Below are 1,531 nucleotides of genomic sequence, written 5' to 3'. Positions count from 1 at the left end.
CCAGAGGAAAGCAACACTCAGCGCGGTGTTTTCTTACTAAATGATTCAGCGGTTTGAATGAATCATTTGAATAAACAACTCAATGACTCACTTATGAAGACGATCACTTGCTGCCCCCTATTGGTGGTTATGGTTATGTTTCAAAGTATGATTGCATGTTTTATTTAGAACATCAATCTTATAACATTATTTATTGCAGCTGTATTTGTTGCAGTTTAAATTTTTTTATTTGATTGGTAACAGCCTAGTGTTTGTACTATTATAACTACATTTATTATCAAATGTAAGAATTTAACAGGAAAGATGATGCATACATTTAATAGGATGGCCTTTATAAAATTAAATAAATGCCCTGGGGTGAACTTCACAAATATGCAGATTTAAGTAGGCCTATGTTAAAGCTGACAGAACACTGATGAGAATATTACTACAGATTCAATATATGTATACCACCAATTTAATTTAATTTGATTAAATGCTGAGTCTCAACTGAAATTATATATATATAAAAGGGGATTTTTTTACATGTGCATATATATATATATATATATATATATATATATATATATATATATATATATATATATATATATATATATATATATATATATATATATATATATATATATATATGTCCCATTTTGACTGTTTTTCAATTACAAGGAAGTCATGTAATGGTTATGCCCAAGGTACATAAAATGTGAACTGTTTTTCTCCTTTTCAACACTAAACCAACAAATCATGAGAATTCATTCTTATTAGGATTTTTATTGTTGTTGTCAGTTTGTCTTTAACATAAAATCTTGTTTGATGGAACAATGTGTTTATTTTTGGCCGAATTATTATCAAAATGATTTCATTGCCTCAACTGTCTATTATATGCAAATATGAGATCCAAACACTTAATACCACATTAAAATCTCACAACCCTTTATTTCTGTAAAGTAAAATTTCTTTATGAATATATTATCTGAATATATTTATCTGAATATCATTATGTTATGGAACAACAGATCCATTGAGCAGGAATGTATGTATACACAAAAATTAAATTTAGTAAGAGTAAGCCTTTCTTTCAATAACATTTCTTAAAACATTAGTCTTAAAACTCTATCCCCCCAGTTTCACAGACAAAGCTTAAGATAGTCCCAGTCTAAAATGTATGTTTGAGTCTCAACTGAAATTAACTTTCACTCACATATCTTAAAACAAGTCAGTGGCAGTGCCATTGTTTTGTCTCAAGATGCACACCAGTAATGTTTTTTTTTTTTTAAAGCACATTTAGAAAAGCTACTTAAATGCCCTAATTGAACTAAGGCTTAATTCTGGCTTAGTCCAAGCCCTGTTTGTGAAACCGGGCCAATAAGCATGAGATATCTGATTTTTCTAATAAGAAAGTTGTGAAAACCGTTAATCGTTTAAAAAGGTATGTTACTTTGTTCCTCTGAGGCTTATATTACGCGGTCATTCTGTATTTATTATCAATTAAAAAAAGAAAAGTTAAGTGTATTTAAGTAAACAGGAGTGCAGA

Source organism: Pseudorasbora parva, chromosome 24 (genome assembly GCF_024679245.1).
Source record: "Pseudorasbora parva isolate DD20220531a chromosome 24, ASM2467924v1, whole genome shotgun sequence".
Taxonomy (NCBI): domain Eukaryota; kingdom Metazoa; phylum Chordata; class Actinopteri; order Cypriniformes; family Gobionidae; genus Pseudorasbora; species Pseudorasbora parva.
The sequence above is the reverse complement of the archived record's forward strand: the minus strand, read 5'-3'. Positions refer to the sequence as shown.